The sequence below is a fragment of the Periplaneta americana genome, chromosome 6, assembly GCF_040183065.1.
Source record: "Periplaneta americana isolate PAMFEO1 chromosome 6, P.americana_PAMFEO1_priV1, whole genome shotgun sequence".
Taxonomy (NCBI): Eukaryota; Metazoa; Arthropoda; class Insecta; order Blattodea; family Blattidae; genus Periplaneta; species Periplaneta americana.
This window is the reverse complement of record NC_091122.1, coordinates 5,572,688-5,597,490: the sequence shown is the minus strand read 5'-3', so window position 1 is coordinate 5,597,490 and position 24,803 is coordinate 5,572,688. Positions and strand designations below refer to the sequence as shown.

At 33.8% G+C, this 24,803-nt stretch overlaps 1 protein-coding gene across 7 annotated transcripts in view; it reads left to right on the top strand.

The window, feature by feature from the left end:
- The window catches only part of LOC138700916 (uncharacterized), a 644,305-nt gene that overhangs the window by 415,623 nt on the left and 203,879 nt on the right, over positions 1-24,803 (top strand). Inside the window, exon 1 of one of the 7 annotated variants that reach the window (XM_069827341.1) lies at positions 22,661-22,771. The exons of the other annotated variants lie outside the window; for them this stretch is intronic. The gene's annotated coding sequence lies outside the window, so the exon portion shown is untranslated. Of the gene's footprint in view, positions 1-22,660; positions 22,772-24,803 lie in introns of those variants that run through there. 7 annotated transcript variants of the gene reach the window in all.

Here is a 24,803-nt window from a genome sequence, read left to right as displayed (position 1 = left end):
TTGCTGACGTATTTAGAGTTCAAATTCAATTTGTTATTAAAAACTACAAGACTTACTAAAATAATTTACAGGTCTGATTCTGTGGTGTGTAATATTCTGAGTACAGCTGTGTATTGGATATTGAAATCTACAAAACTTGAGGTGGTTTGATGACATTATTACCATTAGAAAAGAAATATTATTATAGTTAATGCCATGATGTGGCTATTTTTCATTAATTATACATATTAATTCTATATTGACGAATGAAAGTGAAACGTTTTCGGGTTATATAAGTAGATGTAGAGAATATCTTAAATTAGATCTTCATTTCTATAATTTATTGAGTGGCGGTTATTATACAAATGAACTTACAAAACTTACGTAAGAGAATAATATTGTTATTAAAAATCAAATATTTTTATAGTTATTAATCAAATGGGGTTGGGTCTTTTTCATATACTTATTGGCGGTGTGGTGTAGATATTTATATGCGTGATTCTCTTCAGTATTGGCTCGAGAGAGCGCAAAAATTACAGTTCCTAAGGAAAGACCAAAAGGTATTACTTATTAATAAAATAAGAGGCCTACAAAATTTTTGTACTCTCCCGATCATTTCAGCAAGATCTCTTAGCAGGATAAAGTGATTTTACCCTCTATATTTCAAGCTCTACATGCAGCAGCTATACCAAGATGCTATGTCTATTGTTCGAAAGCATAGCAAACCTGACATTTTTTAACTTTCACCTACAATCCACAATGACCTGAAATAGCCATTGCTTTACTCCCACATGAAAAAGCACCGATCGTCCTGACATTGTTACTTGCGTTTTCGCGTTGAAACTCAAAAACTGAAGGTGGATAGGTTCAAGGAAAAAACGTATTTGGCTTAAAAAACATTCAGAGGGAGTATATTTTACTATTATGAAAGCAAATAACTTTCAAAATATCTGGTATTCTTCATTGAAAATCAATCTGAAAAATCTTATTTGAACGTCTAATTAACTTAGTTTGCAGCATTTGCTGCACAAGCCACTAGTTATATTAGAAATTCGCTCTAGCAGATGATATTAAAAAACTATAGGATGCCATTTAAAAATGTATTTGATGACGTCATAACTCGGAAAATAATAGTCGTAAAATAGTTTACTTTTATAAAAATATTGGTTTGTAAATACAAGGTTTCACGTGTCTGAACTTTTTGTCCAAAGTCTCCTTAAACAAGCTTAATTCCAATAAAATGATGCGTTACTTTTGGAAACTCCTGTATATACAGAGTGAGCCGTAAGTTATGTAATTAATTTCAGGGGGTTATTCTTCGAGATATTTCAAACAAAAAAAATAATACGATTTTACTTGTTTTTTTGCTTCATTTTAGGGTTACCAACACTAGAGGACGAAAATTCAGGACACATTAAAAAAATAAAAAAGCACATAAACTTATCATGAATTTCAATGCAAATACACTTGTATTTTGACGTTCAGTTAATCAATTAGAATTGCCCTCGTGTCGTGTCTTCAAAACAATATCCCCATGTTCTTGAGGAGTTGATAGATATTTCAGTATTGGCATCATCTCTTTCAATAGGCAATATTCCTGGTGCAATACATCATTATTTTCAAAGTCAAGTTCTATATTAACAATTTCAGTAAGGACACTGAATGTGAAAGTATCATTAAGGCTTAGAAAAGTGATTTTCTTAGAAAGTGAACAATAGTAATCAAATCATTTTTGCAAATAGTCAGTGGCCCTTTGATACACATTCTGTCTTAGTTATTCAAATGCTGATTTACTACCAAGCTATGTTGCCAATAAACGCTACGAACTCCCTTCTGTGTTCTATACAAAGAACTTATAATACTTACAAACTCTTTGCATCTACTCATCAAAAAGTATATCATACAGAGCCATCTTCAGTTACAAGCCGGAGCATGGGTAGGTTTGGCAACACTGAGTGGAGGCAGACGGAGGCGAAATAAAGGCATGACGTTTGACGTTTAGTGCTTTGATTTCGTTGTCACATGTACATTTTCGACATTAGTTGATACAAATCTAAGTGCATTTGATCAAGATTCAGTGTATTGATGTACGTAATTTATTACGGAATCTGAAACAGTATTTTATTTGAGTTTCAGAATACCGCGTAAGTACTTGCATACAGCCACTTATAACTTAAAAAAATTAAAAGCATGCGTGTTTTTTATTGATGGTACAAGGGAAAATAAATAAATACTTAAATAAATGTTACTTGTGCCAAAAATAAATAAAATAACGACGTACTTTCGCAGTACCCTATTCCAATCAATTAACCATTATGTGGCTAGTAAATTGACAATGTTTTGTGGCTTTATGTTGTTTCACCTCTGACGTGAAAGGTCTAGGATATCATATACATTTTAATTTCATGTGATTATCTGTCGTGCTTTTCTATAAATATTTCAGATGCCCAGGAAGCCAGTTTTAGTTTGAACCTTGCCAGTCACCATAAAAATAGGCCTACTGTTATCCTAAATTATCTGTTATAAATTTTCTAAAATATAATTTTAAATAGGCCAAGACCAAGTATAAAGATCTATGAAAAAATGAAGAAACATGCATTCAACATAAGTTAATACGTAACAAAACGTATCATTATCTATTAAGTATGTGCCAATTAGCGTAAACTCAGTGAACTTTAAATCCAGTAAATACGAAGTGGAAAGAAACATGTTTATAACTAATTTATTACAAAAGAAATAATATTAATAATATTGAGTGTATGCATCTACAAATTATACATGGGTAGTTCTGACGTATAGCAGGCATTCCGAATCTTCAACAAAACTGCATATTTATGGGATCACAAAACAGCTGTTTACAATGAACTTGAAAACCAACGGCGTAACTTTATTGATGTAGCAGGCGAGACCCAACAATTTGGCTAGAATTCTGATACACCACAAACCACAAGTAAGACTATAAAAATGTAGTTTATACAATATTTAATATATAGAAGAATTATTAATCATTTTGTCATTAATAATAACCGTAAAAATTACCAAAGACTGCAGCCATATTTTCATTTGTTGTCTTGATTTTGTCGCCAACACGCATTTAGTTTATAATACATCAACAATTAACGTTTGGTACGGCCGCGAACATAATTCCATCGACACACACTTATATTGTAACATTAATTTACACTGAAAATCGACATTAGCACAAACACGTGTTCTGGATAGTAGGCCTCCGTTTGACAGTTAATTACAGTGTTGCCGACGTATGGCTCCGGCTTGTAACTGAAGAAGGCTCTGATATCGCATAATTATAAAAGTTTTTGGTAGTCATTGCAAACTATGTCGGATCTCTAATAATGAAATATCAATATGACATTTCAGAATATAATATTGCAATGAACAAAATTCCGGACATTAAGCGTCCTGAAAACTTGTATTTCTTTTTCGTGCATAGAGGACTGATTTTCTAACAATCCGGAAAAATTCCGGACTGTTGGCAACCCTAATTCATTTTCGAGATTAAATTTGTTTTATATGAAACATTTCTATTGGGGATCATCAGTGCGGTTTTCGGCGTAATAGATCGTCTATTGATCAGATTTTTTGTATTCGACAGATAATGGAGAAAAAATGGGAGTATAAGGGTACAGTACATCAGTTATTCATAGATTTCAAAAAGGCTTATGACTCGGTTAAGAGGGAAGTATTATATGATATTCTTCTTGAATTTGGTATTCCCAAGAAACTAGTTCGATTAATTAAAATGTGTCTCAGTGAAACATACAGCAGAGTCCGTATAGGTCAGTTTCTATCTGATGCTTTTCCAATTCACTGCGGGCTAAAGCAGGGAGATGCACTATCACCTTTACTTTTTAACTTCGCTCTAGAATATGCCATTAGGAAAGTTCAGGATAACAGGCAGGGTTTGGAATTGAACGGGTTACATCAGCTTCTTGTCTATGCGGATGACGTCAATATGTTAGGAGAAAATACACAAACGATTAGGGAAAACACGGAAATTTTACTTGAAGCAAGTAGAGCGATCGGTTTGGAAGTAAATCCCGAAAAGACAAAGTATATGATTATGTCTCGTGACCAGAATATTGTACGAAATGGAAATATAAAAATTGGAGATTTATCCTTCGAAGAGGTGGAAAAATTCAAATATCTTGGAGCAACAGTAACAAATATAAATGACACTCGGGAGGACATTAAACGCAGAATAAATATGGGAAATGCCTGTTATTATTCGGTTGAGAAGCTCTTATCATCCAGTCTGCTGTCGAAAAATCTGAAAGTTAGAATTTATAAAACAGTTATATTACCGGTTCTTCTGTATGGTTGTGAAACTTGGACTCTCACTTTGAGAGAGGAACATAGGTTCAGGGTGTTTGAGAATAAGGTGCTAAGGAAAATATTTGGGGCTAAGCGGGATGAAGTTACAGGAGAATGGAGAAAGTTGCACAACACAGAACTGCACGCATTGTATTCTTCACCTGACATAATTAGGAACATTAAATCCAGACGTTTGAGATGAGCAGGGCATGTAGCACGTATGGACGAATCCAGAAATGCATATAGAGTGTTAGTTGGGAGACCGGAGGGAAAAAAGACCTTTAGGGAGGCCGAGACATAGATGGGAGGATAATATTAAAATGGATTTGAGGGAGGTGGGGTATGATGATAGAGACTGGATTAATCTTGCACAGGATAGGGACCGCTGGCGGGCTTATGTGAGGGCGGCAATGAACCTTCGGGTTCCTTAAAAGCCATTTGTAAGTAAGTAAGTAAGTATGAAACATTTCATAGCGTGTTTTTGGAGAGCCATTGATTTAATTCCCAATATGCTCAGTCAGTTTAAGAGAGCAGTGTATTATGATAATAAATGATTGAAAGAATTTTAGTTTTGTCCTTTAAACGTGCAGAAATTTGATCCGAACAAATGTAGCATTGTAAAAAGTCATGGTTGAGAATAGGAAGAAAAAAAAGTTAGCATTAATAATTCTTTCTTCTGTAATAATTGAGACAGGGAGATCAAAAACCCACTAACTCCAATTTTTGACAAAATTTAGTTATGGGCTGGATGATGCTTTTTAATTTGTCCCGCATGCGTGGAAGGCAAGAATACACTAATATCGACATTCATCTGCATTCTGGGGGCTGTTTTAAAACTCGTGGAAGCCAGAACTCCACTTACTCCATGGAATAAGAGAGTTTTTACATTCCAAGCTTAATTTCCCGGTAGGTTGCAACACTATTGCTCAACCAGCTGAGTAAAGTGATACGATACGGTATTCAGAATGTCACAAAATCTATGAAATCCATGTAAGTAAGACTATTAAAGGCACAATATCGAGTCGATTAACTTCCAGAAACCCAATACAGATGCATCATTCCCCAGTCAACTAAAGTACAATTCAGCATTGCCCTTGAAAGAAGAAAGCAAAAGGACTGCAAAATTAAATGCAGTTTATTTCTGAGGAAAGTAGGATGTGTTACCAAACTCTGTTTGCGGACAGTAATAATCTAGAATCTAGATGCTCAGGAGGAACATGAGAGTGAGAGAAAAAAAAACAGAATCTGTAACATGAATGAGACTATGTTAACATTTTAATATTGTTTGTGGTTTTATTTGTGTACTAGCCGTACCCGTGCGCTCCGCTGCACCTGTTACAAATAAATATAAAGTAATTACATAATTAAAAGAGGACGTTTGATCCAGGGAACAACTTTTACAACAGCGCAAGATAATCTGCTTCGCTCATTACCCATTTTTTTTTTTTGCATTGCATTTATTGCATATATATTTTATGTATTTTAACACGATTCAATTGAGCATAGTTAAAATTTGAATTATAAAATAATGAATTGCTAAGCTAACGTACTATTACTGCATACTAAATCAATACACTCTCGTTGTTCGTTAATTCTCTGAGATTAAAATGAGTGTACATAAATATTATTTTAAGAAATACAGAAAACGAATGTACAAAATAGCCTATCAAATTTTCTGTGGATAAGAAGCTATTTTAATCTTACCTGTCCTCGATTTACTCAGAAGTTACTGTAATAACATTATAGCATTATGTCCATACAGAGAAACTACACTTTCCAATGGTGAAATAATAATTAATTATACAAATCGGTTAATTTAGCTTCCGATATTACTTCATACAAACACAGAAACATTCTCTGTAGGCAATATTTAATAGGTTTCGATTGTTGTTGTCCAAGGCCCCTTATAGACGAAGTCATTTGTTCTTAATTCATTACACCGTCTTAGATGGCGTTATTTTAATTTTAAAACTCATTTATCTCATTAAATATCAGTCCTATCAAACTTTTGTAAAGAATAAAACTTATCGGAAATCATTTTTGAAGAATCTTTTGTTATGTAACATTTTTCAGAAAAATCAATAATAAGGGAGATATTTCGATTTATTTAATTCAGGCCCCCTTATAACTCCCCTTTTAAATACGTATTTTGAATCCCATATAGCCTAAAATCTAAGTTACAATGAACTTAATTTATATTCCAATTTTCATATAAATCGGTTCAGCCATTATCGCGTGTAAAGGTAACAAACATACAGACAAACATAGAAACAAAAATTTCAAAAATGCGATTTTCGGTTTCAGGGTGGTTAATTATATATGTTAGGACCAATTATTTTTGGAAAATCGAAAATTACCAGAAAAATTTCGGCTACAGATTTATTTTTAGTATAGATTTTGATGTGCCTTATGATAATTTGTGATTTTCTGTCTCATATATTTGAAACTTAAAAAAATGTAGCAGTGTTAATCTTAATAATAAACTTCCATTTTCTCGTATATTCCAATGTTTCATAAGGAAATTCTGATATAGGCTTACGAATCTTTTTTTCTTCACATGACTCATACTTATTCACTTTTCTTAATTCATACACTGTGGAAGTCAGAAAATCAATAACTCCAGCTGTGTTTATTTCAAATTGTAGCGTAATATAATGTAAAAATTTAGGTTTTGAAGTATTTAATTAATAAAGAATGTACTTTTATACAATATTAATAGATAAATGTATAATATTTAAAGTTAGTAAGAGAAATAAGATTTTTCTCTCTCCTGTAAAATTTGGTTTATTAGAGTTAGGGAGTTTTGATTTCCCTGTGTCATTGTAATCTATAGGCCTACTAATAATAAATCTGTAGCCGAAATTTTTCAGATTTTCCAAAAATAATTGGTCCTTACATATATAATTAACCACCCTGAAACCGAAAATCGCGTTTTTGAAATTTTTGTTTGTATGTCTGTCTGTCTGTATGTTTGTTAGCTTTTCACGCGATAATGGATGAACGGATTTCGATGAAAATTGGAATATAAATTAAGTTCGTTGTAACTTAGATTTTAGGCTATATGGCATTCAAAATACATTATTTAAAAGGGGGGTTATAAGGGGGCCTGAATTAAATCGAAATATCTCGCTTATTATTGATTTTTGTGAAAAATGTTACATAACAAACGTTTCTTTGAAAATAATTTTCGATAAGTTTTATTCCTTGAAAAATTTTTATAGCAGTGATATTTAATGAGATAAATGAGTTTTAAAATTAAAATAACTGCCATCAAAGGCCTTATAATGAAATAAAAAACAAATGACTTCGTCTATAAGGGGCCTTGGACAGCAACAATCGAAAGCTATGAAAGATAGCCTACAGAGAATGTTTCTGTGTTTGTATGAAGTAATATCGGAAGCTAAATTAACCGATTTGTATAATTAATTATTATTTCACCATTGGAAAGTGTAGTTTCTCTAGATGGACATAATGCTATAATGTTATTACAGTAACTTCTGATATAATATAATATAATATAATATAATATAATATAATATAATATAATATAATATAATATAATATAAGTTATTTGAAGGGTTCAGAACCATAGTGGGCCAAACGCCATTTACTGAATACGTAGAAAACAAGGGTTAAAATTAAGTTATTACTTATTACCATAATTCAATGGAAACCTATAACAAGTAAAATAAAATATACACATTAAATCTAAATGATGTCAATGTTCATTAAACTATGGTTGCATGTAATAAAAATTAGAAACATGTTAAAGGAATTGTCGTTGCACCAATGAGTGGTCTCTGGACCAAAATGTTCGCATTTTAATTATTTGGATCCAATTTAAATTAAGTAACATATTAAACGATTTATCCTTCTATCAAACACGAATGTTCCCTGGATCAAACGTCCTATTTTAATTATGTAATTACTTTATATTTATTTCTAACGGGTGCAGCGGAGCGCACGGGTACGGCTAGTGGGTAATATGAGAAACCCTTACTTAATATAGTTCTCACTTTAATTGGTACGTATTACGTATAATTAGAAAGCACGTGTTATTTGTTACAACCCAATTTGTCTGAATATGTTTATCCGAGCCACATATCGGGATTGATTTCACATGAATAAAAAATTGATTCCACTAACGATATCGAATGTCAAGCATGGAAAGCTGCAAATCGAATTAATAATAATGATTGCGGAATCGCTGTTCCATTGTTTGCAGTCGGTTGCCATGCTCACAGTTCTGATTAATGTGACTCACAGCGGTATAGCAGGCCGTGGTCCACTTCGTTAGCATTCCACTGCGACATAGATCCTCCCTGTCACAATTATGCATGTTCAGCTAATGCCGAATTCATACCGTGAAATACGACTGCGGCGATTCAATTGTTTTTGCGTGTGGCGCGATTCCAGCTGCTTTGTCAGACAAGTGGGACAATTCAGTCACTTGACGACAACGAACAAAGCGCGTACTTGCGTCAACTACAGGGATTATGAGTGGTTACTAGGTCCGTAAAACGTTTGTTCCCATGCAGTTCCTGACAATAAAGCCAAAATTTGTCATGAAAGACGACACATTCCTTCTAATTTAATGTTTTACGTCTTTCGAGGGATTCTAGTTCCCTGAAGGGTAATCTTCTTTGTAGTTCTATTTCTTAGAGTGTAATTTACCAGATACGCGGAAATAAAATAATTTATTTCTCGCTGAAATAAAAATTATAGTCATGATATGTTCTTATGATAGGTTTCACGTGTTTCATAACAACTCAGTTCCATTATCATAATATAATATAGTGAGTTATATTAAGTATATGATTATGTCTCGTGACCAGAATATTGTACGAAATGGAAATATAAAAATTGGAAATTTATCTTTTGAAGAGGTGGAGAAGTTCAAATATCTTGGAGCAACAGTAACAAATATAAATGATACTCGGGAGGAAATTAAACGGTTGAGAAGCTTTTATCATCCAGTCTGCTGTCAAAAAAATCTGAAAGTTAGAATTTATAAAACAGTTATATTACCGGTTCTTCTGTATGGTTGTGAAATTTGGACTCTCACTTTGAGAGAGGAACATAGGTTAAGGGTGTTTGAGAATAAGGTGCTTAGGAAAATATTTGGGCCTAAGAGGGATGAAGTTACAGGAAAATGGAGAAAGTTACACAACACAGAACTGCACGCATTGTATTCTTCACCTGACATAATTAGGAACATTAAATGCAGACGTTTGAGATGGGCAGGGCATGTAGCACGTATGGGCGAATCCAGAAATGCATATAGAGTGTTAGTTGGGAGACCGGAGGGAAAAAGACCTTTAGGGAGGCCGAGACGTAGATGGGAGGATAATATCAAAATGGATTTGAGGGAAGTGGAATGTGATGATAGATACTGGATTAATCTTGCTCAGGATAAGGATCGATGGCGGGCTTATGTGAGGGCGGCAATGAACCTGCTGGTTTCTTAAAAGCCAGTAAGTAAGTAAGTAAGTATAGTGAGTTATATTACTATCTATGTACTGAATTTATTGCAACACGAAGGTAACATCTATTTAGTTTCATTATCATGATGTGAATTACAATAAATTAAAATATTACGGAAACCCTGAGCTTTTATTTTTTTATACAGTTATGTATCCTAGCAACCTAATAGAGGTATCAAAATTTGATTTTCTTCATGCATTTTTTCAGTTTTTCAATTTAAAAAAAGGGGAAGGCAGTTTTTCAAAATTCTGCTTCTCGTACAAATTTCATTCAATCAGTCTCAAAATATTTGTTGAGTACCCCTTCTGAGTTAGGAGACAATTGAGCATCAGTTTGTTTTAAATAATACCAGATAACAGAGAAAAAATTGTGAAATGCAGTAACCCCAATACTTTTGTAATTATTTTATTTATTTATTTATATATATATGTATCTATTTATTTATCTATTTATGTATCTATCTATTTATTTATTTATTTATAATACAGTAAACTGCCTGAACACTAAAAATTATCAAATACAACTGCTTTTACACCAAGAATCCATAAATGGCTAATTTTGAATTCTTTGTATTCAGTTGATGAGTTTTTAGATGTGAAATACATTAATATATAATCATGAGTTTTTAATATAGTATAATATGTTTTTATGATGTTAAAAACCTGAATTGTTAATATTTTAAAATAAGATTGTATAAATGGTTAGTTAGAAATGGGAGTCTTTCCTACTGACGGGTTTTAAATATGAAGATTAAAAAAATATGTGGCATATTGTTATGTAGGTTGTGGGTTTGTACAGGGACGTCATTTTATTTTTACTTCAAATTTTTATTGTACCTGAGTTTTTTAATGTACTTCACTCCCACCCTCTCTACTAGTAAACTTCCAACCGTCCTCCACACAGAACCAAGGCAGCATATACAGTAAAAGTCGCGTTACGGTCATAGTAAACAGTACTGAGTTAGTGAGTATAGTACGTTCCAGAAATATGTTCGGGTGTATTATTTTTTTATTCGTTTGCTTATTTATTTATTTGTTTTTACGTATTTGTTTATTTATTTATTTCCTTATTCATTCATTCATTTATCTATTTTAACTGGTAGAGTTAAGGCCATAAGGCCTTCTCTTCAACCACTTTAAGAACATATTATAGGGAATATAAAAATAACAGCAATACAGGAACACTGCAAAAATAATAGGCCTAATAATAATAATAATAATAATAATAATAATAATAATAATAATAATAATAATAATAATAATAATAATAATATCATCATCATCATCATCATCATCATCATCATCATCATCATCATCATCATCATCATTATTATTATTATTATTATTATTATTATTATTCTTTTTTCCCTAATAATTTATTGTTTTAATTCTTGTAAATTAATTATTGTAATCTATGTTCTTTATTTTGTTGTTAACTCAAGTATTTAATTTGTACCATAGTTGTTCATTTTAGTGTATTAATTGTATCACTGTGCTGGACATTTATTGGCCAATGGCTGTTATCCAGCACATACATATCAATAAATAAATACATACATTATTATTATTATTATTATTATTATTATTATTATCATTATTATGTATCACATATTTTTTTTCTTCAAAAGTTTGAGAGTTAGAAAAATTTGCATGCACAAAATTATTAAGCATGTTACAGTGGATATATGAATATACAGCAAAGAATTCAGCGTCTTAGCTATAAATTTGTAGAAGCTTTAGTGATTTGGATGTAGTGGAGAAAAATGACTTTAAACTTATCATTTCAAGAGAATGGACGTTTAATTATAACATTATTAGAAGGATTTCCAATCATTTTACGCCCTTGAAACTTTGCAGACATGCAGAATAGGTTATTAGGAACCGTTTGCAGAAAAAAATCATTTTTTGTCCAAAAATGCCACGTTTTCTCTATAGGCAGATCTCTATTATCAATAATTGTCTTATTTTTTATACTTTGTATGTCTCATTTATTTTGACCTGCTGTTCACATTTTATTATGCTTTTTCCTTTCTTTCTGTATGTTATATATTATGTCTGATTTCTACTTACTTGTTGTTTACATTTTATTATTATTATTATCTTATTCAGTTTTGTGTGTAAAATTGTAGTGTACTTTGTAAATTTGTAGTGTTTTTTGTAACGCAGTTTTACTGCTGGTTGAGTGTTAGGGAAGGCCGTCTTAACTCTGCCAGGTTAAATAAATCATTATTATTATTATTATTATTATTATTATTATTATTATTATTATTATTATTATTATTATTAACAGGTCATGAAAAATGTAGAACCGTGATCATTGAACCACGAACCCCACATAAACAAAGCACAGGTCAATATGAACGAATCAACCTACGTGGAACAGATGAATGCAGGCTGAAACGCAATCAACATTACAAATAAGAAGTAATTATGCAGGCTGTTGTCATGGGAACAATGCCACTTGCTTTTGTGCACCTGACGAAACAGTTTGTATTTTGATTGCTGTGCAATACCTGGGGTTGCGTTCCCTCGTTGCTAGTGTCTTACAGACCCAAGGCACTTTGTTCAGCTGTTCCAATTCCATTTTCAATTTAACAGTCGCTATTCAGTGGAAAAACAGTTTTCCAACAAGTTTTATAATGGACTAGTGGCTTGTGCAGCAAATGCTGCAAACTAATTTCATTAGACGTTGAAATAAAAATTTTTCAGATTTATTTTCAATGAAGAATACCAGACATTTTGTAAGATGTTTGCTTCCGTAATAATTAAATATACTTCCTCTGAATGTTTTTTTTTTCATGCCAAATACTTTCTCTTGAACCCATCCACATTCAGGTTTTGAGTTTCAACGCCAAAAAGCAAGTAACAATGTCAGGACGATCAGTGGGTTTGTCATGTGGGAGTAAAGCAATAGCTATTTCAGGTCATTGTGGATTGTAGGTGAAAGTTAAAAAAAGTCAGGTTTGCTATGCTTTCGAACAATAGACATAGCATCTTGGTATAGCTGCTGCATGTAGAGCTTGAAATGTAGAGGGGAAAATCATTTTATCCTACTAAGAGATCTTGCTGAAATGATCGGGAGACTACAAAATCTTGTAGGCCTCATATTTTATCAGTAAGTAATACCTTTTGGTCTTTCCTTAGAAACTCTAATTTTTGCGCTCTTTCGAGCCAATACTGTAGAGAATCACGCATATAAATTGACACCACATCGCCATTAAATATATGAAAAAAAACCCAACCCCACTTGATTAATAACTGCAAAAATATTTAATTTTTAATAACAATATTGTTATGTTACGTAAGTTTTATAGTTTTCAATAACATATACTATATAGCCGCCACTCAGTAAATTATATAAATCAAGATCTAATTTAAGATATTCTCTACATCTAGGGCCTACTTATATAACCCCAAAACGTTTCACTTTCATGTCATCAGTATAGCATTAATAGTGTAATTAATGAAAAATAGTTACATCATGGCATTAACTATAATAATATTTCATTTCTAATGGTAATAATGTCATCAAACCACCTCACGTTTTGTAGATTTTAATATCCAATACACAGCTGTACTCAGAAAATTACACATCACAGAATCAGACCTGTAAATTATTTTTAGTAAGTCTTGAAATATATAATAACCAATTTAATTTGAGCTCTAAATATGTCAGCATTCTTGCAGATCATGGCCTTCGTGTAATATTGTTTACTGTAGTGTGTGTTTTGTTTTATTCTGAAATGCAATTAGTTAGTGACGACAGATGGGTTTTAGAAAATAGGAAAATTACGTTGAAAAATTGGCATTTCACTCAAAACTACTATTTTTCTGAAAAACTTTGAGTTCGAAGCTTCAAAAAAAGGAGTCATTTATTAAAATCCGTCCAGCCGTTTTCCCGTAATTTCCATTACCAATTCAAATTATATACATATAGATGTTTGAAGCTTGACAATGATTGTTTGCTGTGCTCCGTTGTCAGGGAACGGGTTTATGTTTTAACAGTGCTTTTGGGTACGAGGTCATTACGTAAATGTATTCAGTGTCGCATTTCTCTGAAACGTCTTATCATGTACGGAAAATATTGCGATAACTTGAAATACAAACAGTTCACGAGTTATTTTGTTGTGGTTGCTGGTTTTGTTCCTGATCGGGTTTGGCACAAACCGTTAAGTGTGCCTTAAATAGCTCTTTGATTAGAACCCTGTGTTACAATGTTTCAAGGTACGTAACCTAACCAGACTAGTCCGCACAATGGATATTGGCCAAAGAGAAAATTCACCCAAAAACATTCGCCCAAGAATATTGATCCAGGAATATTCGCCCAAACGATTTTCATTCCCATCCTCACTCACAGAAAAATTCAACCATTGCGATAAAATTTAGTTCATTTCGTAGTAAATACACTTTTAGCAATTCGTTTCCGTGGTAACATACTTTGTATTTCGAAATGTTTAAGTGTATATGAATATTTATGCTCGACAATGCCGAAATGTAGCTAGTAATTATACACCTGGTAGCAGTCATGTCATTAAAGTACACCTACTCATTAAAGTACAGGTGTTCAGCCAATGACAAGTCAGCTTTGTACCGTTATAAAACCTCACCCAATGACAAGTCAGCTTTGTACCGTTATAAAACCGCAAGTATCGATTATTCTCGGATATGCAATCGAAAGAGAATTAGCGAAAAGTCACGGAGGCTGGAAATCCAATACTGTCGCAGAAGGTTATGTTCTGTTACTATAATAATTAGCGTTAATTGTAAATAATATTCAAATAAATTCAATTTGTCATCTCGTTTTTCAATGTCTAATTTAATTTCAATGTTATATCGAAGTTAATATTTAGTTTACTCTGTAGGTTCTTATAGGCTATCAAGGTCAATGTGGACATCTGTTCCTCGGAAAAAATCAATACTTTCGCTTTTGCGCACATTTCACAATTTACGAGATATTGTTCAAGGTCAGTTAGATACAAATAAAATGAATAATTTCAAGTTAGAATCGAGCATAAAAAGTCGCTTGCGCTCGTTTCATAAACATCCATAATCGCTTCTTAATTACTATCATTATAGGCTCGTTGCATAATATACTATTTTGACATTCTTTCTTAACAATTCAAAATTTGTTTTCGTGGTGATACTTTTATTATAAAATTATTAAGTTTACATGAATATTTTGAAGGTATAAATTTTCAATGGATAACCATGTAGATGAAATTATTCGGGATCATCAGTGTGGCTTTAGGCGTAATAGATCGACTATTGATCAGATTTTCGTATTCGACAGATATTGGAGAAAAAATGGGAGTACAAGAGTACAGTACATCAGTTATTCATAGATTTCAAAAAGGCATATGACTCGGTTAAGAGAGAAGTTTTATATAATATTCTTGTTGAATTTGGTATTCCCAAGAAACTAGTTCGAATAATTAAAATGTGTCTTAGTGAAACTTACAGCAGAGTCCGTATAGGCCAGTTTCTATCTTATGCTTTTCCAATTCACTGCGGGCTGAAGCAAGGAGATGCACTATCACCTTTACTTTTTAACTTCGCTCTAGAGTATGCCATTAGGAAAGTTCAGGATAACACAGAGGGTTTAGAATTGAACGGGTTACATCAGCTGCTTGTCTATGCGGATGACGTGAATACGTTAGGAGGAAATCGACAATCGATTAGGGAAAACACAAAAATTGTACTTGAAGCAAGTAAAGAGATAGGTTTGGAAGTAAATCCCGAAAAGACAAAGTATATGATTATGTCTCGTGATGAGAATATTATACGAAATGGAAATATAAAAATTGGAAATTTATCCTTCGAAGAGGTGGAAAAATTCAAGTATCTTGGAGCATCAGCAACAAATATAAATTACATTCGGGAGGAAATTAAACACAGAATAAATATGGGAAATGTCTGTTATTATTCGGTTGAGAAGCTTTTGTCATCCAGTCTGCTGTCAAAAAATCTGAAAGTTAGAATTTATAAAACAGTTATATTACAGGTTGTTCTGCATGTATGTGAAACTTGGACTCTCACTTTGAGGGAGAAACAGAGATTAAGGGTGTTTGAGAATAAGGTGCTTAGGAAAATATTTGGGGCTAAGAGGGATGAAGTTACAGGAGAATGGAGAAAGTTACACAACGCAGAACTGCACGCATTGTATTCTTCACCTGACATAATTAGGAACATTAAATCCAGACGCTTGAGATGGGCAGGGCATGTAGCACGTATGGACGAATCCAGAAATGCATATAGAGTGTTAGTTGGGAGGCCTGTAGAATTTCCCCCATAATATTATTTCAAAACTCATTACCGAGTGGAAGAATGCAAAGCGTGTTGTTTTTGAAATTTATATTTTCCCCACCATTCATAAAATATTTTTGATACGACATCTCTTGCACGAAAGGGGAGATCTATAACTGAAACTTGATTAATATATTACAGTATTATTTATATTTATCCTAGTAATAATGAACAGTTTGACTCGTAGACATTTTGTTTTTCAGCATTAACTTCCCATGATTGTATGAAAAGATTCGAAGAGAACGGCAGTTACGTAAACTTTCAGCTCCCCCCTACTACCAATAATGCACAACACAATGACAATACGGCGGTTGCTATCGTCTGCGATACAACGAACTTTTCTGTTGATTTTCGAGTTCGTCTTTTTTTTTCTGGTTATTATATGCTTAATTAAGTTGTGTTAACTCTCGCTAGTGGTTTTATATTTTATTTTATCCGTCTTAGTATTTATTTTATTATTGTAAATATTTTTGTTTTATTATTATTATTATTATTATTATTATTATTATTATTATTATTATTAATGAATTAATTTGTATTACTATCTTTGTATCATTTCCGTCACGGATATTCTATTATTATTATTATTATTATTATTATTATTATTATTATTATTATTATTATTATTATTATTATTATTGTTTCTAACATCAACTTTATTATTGATCCCTGTAAAATTTATGTAGACTACTGGACTGTACCCGAGCACGAGCAAATGCTCATTTCGGGTATATATTCATGTGTATCATTTCAAATGTGAATTGTGAATATATTTGAATTTGAATTTTGAATTTTAAGATATTGATATCTACTATCTTTTGCATAGATCTAATAGCAAAAAATGCTGAATTTGGCTTAGGTGTAATTTCTTTAATATGATTTTTTTCCGTTTAATGTATTATCGATTTTTAAGCCAAGAAATTTGGTTGTTCTTGTTGTTTCTATTAGAGGTCTGTTTTTAATTATTTGGTTTGAAATGTGCGAGGTTGAACTTGGACAGGATTTAAATTGGATTACGTTATTTTTATTACAATTTAATACTAATTTATTAGCTGAGAACCAATAACATATTTTGAGAATGAGCGAGAAAGAAACAAATGAAGAGAGAGAGCAGAATGCAATCAAGTAAGATGGAAAAAGAAAGTAAATGTTTGAAGGAAAGACTCTAGAAACGAGGCTACAAGTATTTATTCCTGCAGTGTGCCTGTGTTCTAGACAAAGCTTCCCCATCGTGTCGTGCGGTTTGCCTCGTCGCCCCTGTTATCTACAAGATAAGCCCTTATCTACATGCTAGGCACAATCTTGATGCGGTGTTCAAACCGAGGACTATGCTAAACAGAAGCAGCACTGAAGTCTGCTGTGTTATTACTCATCACGGAGTGACGTTATGTTCATTTTTATGCACCTCAGCGACGTAAGAAAGACGTGGCTGAAGATAAGCAGGCGCATAATCAACGTGTTGGAACTGTCACAAGTATTCTTCAGCTGTTTTATCAACTTCATTAATTCTGGCCGCTTCGTGCTTTATGGCGCTCCATACATCACGTCACAACAAACGGGTCTTGGGTATGAATCAGCAAGAAGGAAACTTGAAACGTCTCGTATTTTCTGTATTTTTACTTTGGCCGGAATATCAGAATAGTTCAGTACTTTGTACTTTTAACTTGCATCGTAGCGGTTCAGCTAAAAAAACTTACTTACTTACTTACTGGCTTTTAAGGAACCCGGAGGTTCATTGCCGCCCTCACATAAGCCCGCCATTGGTCCCTATCCTGAGCAAGATTAATCCATTCTCTATCATCATATCCCACCTCCCTCAAATCCATTTTAATATTATCTTCCCATCCACGTCTCGGCCTCCATAAAGGTTTTTTCCCCTCCGGCCTCCTACTAACACTCTATATAGATTTCTGGATTCGCCCATACGTGCTACATGCCCTGCCCATCTCAAACGTCTGGATTTGATGTTCCTAATTATGTCAGGTGAAGAATACAATGCGTGCAGTTCTGTGTTGTGTAACTTTCTCCATTCTCCTGTAACTTCATCCCTCTTAGCCCCAAATATTTTCCTGAGAACCTTATTCTGAAACACCCTTAACCTATGTTCCTATCTCAATGTGAGAGTCCAAGTTTCACAACCATAAAGAACAACCGGTAATATAACTGTTTTATAAATTCTAACTTTCAGATTTTTTGACAGCAGACTGGATGATAAGAGCTTCTCAACCGAATAATAACAGGCATTTCCCATATTTATTCTGTGTTTAATTTCCTTCCTAGTATCATTTATATTTGTTACTGTTGCTCCAAGATATTTGAACTTCTCCACCTCTTCAAAAGATAAATTTCCAATTGTTATATTCCCATTTCGTACAATATTCTCGTCACGAGACATAATCATATACTTTGTCTTTCCTGAATTTACTTCCAAACCTATCTCTTTACTTGCTTCCAGTAAAATTCCCGTGTTTTCCCTAATCGTTTGTGGATTTTCTCCTAACATATTCACGTCATCCGCATATACAAGCAGCTGATGTAACCCGTTCAATTCCAAACCCTCTCTGTTATCCTGGACTTTCCTAATGGCATACTCTAGAGCGAAGTTAAAAAGTAAAGGTGATAGTGCATCTCCTTGCTTTAGCTCACAGTGAATTGGAAAAGCATCAGACAGAAACTGACCTATACGGACTCTGCTGTACGTTTCACTGAGACACATTTTAATTAATCGAAAATCCTCAGAAACTTAGAAATAATGACAAGGAATTTTTACAAGTCTCTTCTTATTATATTTCTTATATCTTTATACAGTGGTCTCTCCTAAATTCGACTGAACAGAATTGAAAGTTCAGTCCAATAAGGGTAATGGGTGTGGCAGGTGAAATGAATACAAATTCTTATTGGTTATCCATCAACGAATACAGTATTGTACTTGCATTTCCTGCCCGCCCCGAGACTTGTGTATGCGCTTCTAGTACCACAGTGGGTTTCGACACTTCCGTCTCAAAAACGGCACAATTCTCAAATAGAAAAAGAAGAGTTCATTAATTTAAAATCAGTGATTAAATATGGATGTCCTAATCAATAATAGTACATTGTGCAACGAGCCTATAATGGTAGTAATTAAGACGCGAATACGTTTATGAAACGAGCGCAAGCGAGTTTCATAATTTTCATACGAGCGTCTTAATTACCATTATAGTCAAGTTTCATAGGACTTTTTATGCTCGACCATATTTCTAACTTGAAATTTTTCATAAGTATTCATGTTATTCTTATCTGACTGAGGAGCGGAACTGACCTTGTGCAATACCTCGTAAATTGTGAGATGTGCGCAGACGCGAAAGTACTGATTTTTTCCGAGAAACAAATGTCGACATTGACCTTGATATAATCTAGAGAGTAAAATAAACATTAATCTTGATATAACCTTGAAATTGAATTAGACATTGAAAAACGAGATAACAAATTGAATTTATTTGAATATTATTTACAATTAACGCTAATTATTGTAGTAACAACTGCTTGTCTTTCGATTGCATATCCGAGAATAATCGATACTTGCGCTTTCATATTGCTACAATAGTATTTTCTGATTGGTGGAACACCTGAACTTTAATGAATAGGTGTACTTTAATGAGGTCCATTAAAGGGCTGTTACCATTACTACATTTCGGCATGGCCGAGCATAAAATATTCTGTTTTCCTTTAACAAAAGTATCACTACAAGACACAGAACCAATTCCCATTCAAATGGCAAGCCCATTTCTTAGTGCCCCTATAGGGGCGTGTCTAATTCTCCTACGTAAGCAGTCGAACTATAGAATGTCGAACTTGTTTTCTGTCGAACTTATGAGCTTTCACTGTACTAAGGACTTATACAGGGTGAACTGTAACAATTGTCATTAGTTTCAGAGGGTTATTCTTTGAAGCATTTCATCAAATAAAGTTTAATACAGTTTAGCTTTTTTTCTTCTTTTTGGAGATAAAAGTTGTTTTATATGAATGTTTCATAGTGTGTCTTGGGAAAGATTATTGTGCTTTATTCAGTATCTCTTACGAACACTGTTTTAAGGGGCCTCAAAATTAATTTGGCTTAGCCTCATGAGAGCCGCCACTGCCTGAGGTTGTATGCACAGTGAACCTACCTGCACATAGTTGGTCCTCTCTGTATAGGTGTAATACTAGGCGCCTTACACTAAGCACGTTACTTGTGTATGACGGTCTGATAGTGCTTGAGTCGTGACTTGAAGCACATTGCTTGCGTGCCTGTGACTGGACGTACAGCTATCGATTGACACTACACTCAGCACTTAGATACACGTCAGAGGGGATCTATAACCTCTCGAATTATCACTTGCGGCCTGGCCGGTAGAGTCCCGCCGACCAGAGTCAATGCATAATGGAAGAATTCCATGTTGCCAGATTTTGCTCATGGAACACATTCTAGTTGAAATTGCCTTCTTCGGCAGGGTTTTCACAGAGTCCGGTTCAAATTTTAAACAAATGTGTATACAGGAATTTTATACGATTATAATTTTTAGTATGTTATTTTACGACGCTGTATCAACATCTCAGGTTATTTAGCTTCTGAATGAAATGAAGGTGATAATGCCGGTGAAATGAGTCCGGGGTCCAGCAACGAAAGTTACCCAGCATTTGCTCGTATTGGGTTGAGGGAAACCCCCGGAAAAAACCTCACCCAGGTAACTTGCCCCGACCGGGAATCGAACTCGGGCCACCTGGTTTCGCGGCCAGACGCGCTAAAGGTACGTTTTCCTCGGTGCGGCTATTGTTGATTTTTCACTAGTCGCGTGTTTTCATACATAATCGCATCCCTCTAGAGCAGCCGTGGCGAAAATGTGATCGTGCGCCGAGCCACTATGTAACCTGCAACGTGCATAGCACCTATGGATGGAGGCGGACAGCCGAAGGGGAAGTGAAGCAACTGTCTGACTTATTAACGGATTTTCATTTTCCTTACGTCAAGCACTTCAATATAATTTTATACAGTACAAGGCTACAAACTAATGTTTAGTACGTGTAACGAAGAAAGAAATGAACAATAAAACATAGGACACAATATCACAACCTAAAATTAACTGTTTTCAGAATGTCTCTGCGACAGAGTTTCAAAATCAGGAATTATGTCACTTACTGCCAGTCGTAGTTGATCACGAAGGTATTTGGCTGTCAGTCGTGATCTAAATTTGCTTTTTACTATTTTCATTCTTGAAAATAATTTTGCACAAACGTAAGTTATAGCGAACATGGCTTCAACAGACCAAACGAATGAACGAAGCTTAGGATATTTATTTATTTATTTATTTTTTGGCAAATATTTGGAAAGTTTAACGTTTGTCAAGTCGTTACATATAACTTTCATTTAACATCACATTGTAAATCTGTGAGCTTAAATTGAAGATCTAACCGTATTATTCGTACATCTGCTGAAAAAGGATCGACGTACAGACATAATAATAATAATAATAATAATAATAATAATAATAATAATAATAATAATAATATAATTACTTTCTCATCTACTTCCAAATGAAAAAGTTACGCTCGCTTCTCTTTCATTTTAATTACCATGGATCCGGTAAATAATAATAATAATAATAATAATAATAATAATAATAATAATAATAATAATAAACTCAATATATAACATATTATGATATTTGAAAATGTGTGAACTCTGATATCAGACTTGTACTCTCCATGGTAACCGGAAATCTGACAATAAACCAAAATTGTGTTTAAATGATATTAATTACATACATGTAGTGTTAGTTCTTATTTAAATATATTATGTATGATTGCGGCTATGAGGTTATAATAACATCTTCAAGATGGGAACTGGGAAACCTGTGATACATGGAGGATAGGAGACCGGAATAGTTGAATGGATGGATGGATGGATGGATGGATGGATGGAAGGGTTGATGGATTGATGGATGGATGAACCAATCAGTCAGTACACAGTTCTTCAGTTTGTCTTTTGGTTAGTCAGCCAGCCAGTCAATAACTAAGTCAATTTCCAGTCAATAAACTAGTATCTCAGTCATTCACATATTCACCTAGCCATCAGTCACCTAGTCACTGAGATAGTATCGATCGATCAAACAGTAGCCCAATCAATCAGTTGGTGAATCAGTAAATTAATATTCAGTCATTCTGTTAGTCACTCACTATCAAGAATGGCTCACGAAGTGAAAATTGATTTTCACGATTGTTGCCTCATGCGTTGCATTTGAAATAAATACATCCCGAAAGGGCCTAGTTTTCGAGATATGATTTTTTTTTTTTTTTTTTTTAATTCTTCAATCAGTTAATGCAGCACTCAGTAAATCGCTTATTCACCCAGTTAGCCAGCTCTTACAGTCTATGAGAAGATAGATATATTGGTCATGGAGCAATGGTTGAATGATAATGGCAGTTGAAGTCGATATGATCGGAGGATACTTGCCCGCAAGTGTCGAGCCACGATCCGCGGCTCTTTTGTTCCGCGCGTCACTACATGACACAGGCCCAACAATAGCGCGGGCGGCCAATCGCCACCAGATGGCTCACGTGTGCGCCGGCCGGCCTCAAGGCTAGCACGTGGAGTGAGAGTCAGTGCGGATCGCGGGACAGCGAGGGAAGCAGCGGCCGCGTCGCCATAGCAACGAGAGGTGAGCTTGCCAACTACTTCCGCAGTGTGACAGACGCACTTCATGATCGCTGTTGAGAGATGTGGGGCATGCTAATACTGTACTCTGCTTCCAAGTACGATCATATTGTTCAGAGACATATGTTGTTATACTCTGTTTCCCAATATGATCGTATTGTTGCTAGAGATATGGTCGTTATTCTTACTTTGTTGCTATACTTGACTTTGCAGTAAGATCGTATTGTTGAAAGACATACATAAGATCGTTATCCGTAATCTGTTGTTATACTCTGTTTCCCAATATGATCGTATTGTTGCTAGAGATATGGTCGTTATTCTTACTTTGTTGCTATACTTTACTTTGCAGTAACATCGTATTGTTGAGAGACACACATAAGATCGTTATCCGTAATCTGTTGTTATACTCTCCCAATATGATCGTATTGTTGCTAGAGATATGGTCGTTATTCTTACTTTGTTGCTATACTTTACTTTGCAGTAAGATCGTATTGTTGAGAGACATACATAAGATCGTTATGTCTACTCTGTTATACTCTGTTTCGCAATATGATCGTATTGTTGATAGATATATGATCGTTATTCTTACTTTGTTGCTATACTTTGCTTCACAGTAAGATCGTATTGTTGAGAGACATACATAAGATCATTATCCCTATGTTGTTATAAATAAGCATACTATGATAAAGTCCACTGTCATTTTGTTCCTTTGCTCTTAGATTTTCCAGAAATTATTAATTTATAAGATAAATTTTGATTTCATTTAAATATATTTTGAAATACACGTTTTACAAACGCCATAATTTTGCAAGATGTTTCTGTTACATTTATGGTTTTAAAGTATTTTGGTATTGTCGGACCATCGGATCTGTGCCCCTTCAGCGCTGTCGTCGTTCTTGGAAAAGTCAACGCCTCTACTCACCCCATTCCACCCGTTTCTCTCCCACTAGGTCAAACAGCAGACCACGACCTTGCTGAATAGGGATGTTGCCAAACTTCCGTCAAACAGTATCATGTCTCTGGAATATTGCTTATAATACTGTAAGGTTAATTATTACTTATTCATAATTTAATTTAAGTAGGTCTGATGACGCTGATTGACTTATGCAAAATGCTATTACTTGCTTAATAATATTTCTTTCACCACTCCGTGCTACAGTATTCATGTTGAGTTGACAACACTGGACTGCAAGTGCAAATAAACTGTCCCGCAAGAAGGCTCAAAATTATGAGTAGTGGGGGAGAGAAAGAGAGAGGGATAGAAAAGAGAGAAATAGGAATACAGGGGGAGAAATGAATTGCCGAGGCTGAAAAAAAATTAAGGTTCAGTTCGCATATCTTACAGGGGCACAGATCCGATGGTCGGACTATACCTTATTATTTTATTAGTGAATCTCTTGAAGTAATGGATGTTTGGCAACGTTGTTGCCAGACGCGTGCTTCAACCTATGCCTGACTACCGCGAGACGTAAAGGCAGTCACCTTGCAAGATAGATCTGATGGTAACATTGACTGTATAACCGCCCTCAGTTGCTACAGCAAAGCCGTGTTTTCATGCGTTGGCAAATGCTCATGTATTTACTACAATGCGATGTTGCAATTTTTTCTAGAAACAAAGTCGATTTTCTACGTAATAAAAATATAACACAAAATGGCAAAAAAAAAAAAATTCTGTTAATAATGCACTTACCACCCTTATATCACAATATACTCTAATCGAAAGACACAAGATTGTTCTAAAGTTATATTATGCTACGACAGATAATTTAATATTATATACATTAAGTTGTGATTATCGTTTTCAATAATGGTTCACTTATAACAATAACAATAATGATAATAATAATAATAATAATAATAATAATAATGATAATGATTGCAATAATGAAATTCTACTTGAAGCAAGTAAAGCGATAAGGTTGGAAGCAAATCCCGAAAAGACAAAGTCTATGATTATGTCTCGTGACCAGAATATTGTACGAAATGGAAATATAAAAATTGGAAATTTATCCTTCGAAGACGTGGAAAAATTCAAA